We start from the raw sequence: 371 nt of genomic DNA, 5'->3' as shown, positions 1-371 counted from the left end.
TAAAGTGTATTTCAGGTTTGTCAGTAATCGCTATTTCAAGTGATGTCTTCTATACTTTATCTTTCTACCTTAGAACATTGAGGACAATGTCTCATTTTGGTTAGGGGAAGAGGGTAGTAGTTGATATTAAAACAAAAAAAAAACTAATTGTGTTTTTTTTTCATAAACCATTTGCAAACTGTTATTACTAAAATGACAGTGTAAAGAGAAATTTTATTAACTCTTGAGACGTATCTTGGTAAATATTTTTCAATGTTTATTTGCAATATTCATAACAAAGTCTATCAGAATACTTCTTGAAATATTTAGACTTATAAACTCTTGCAATGTTATCACTTAACTCTACTCATATACTCATTTAACATGTATTC

Source organism: Populus euphratica, unplaced genomic scaffold (assembly GCF_000495115.2).
Source record: "Populus euphratica unplaced genomic scaffold, PopEup_1.0 scaffold1689.1, whole genome shotgun sequence".
Lineage (NCBI taxonomy): Eukaryota > Viridiplantae > Streptophyta > Magnoliopsida > Malpighiales > Salicaceae > Populus > Populus euphratica.
Note: the sequence above shows the minus strand (reverse complement) of the source record.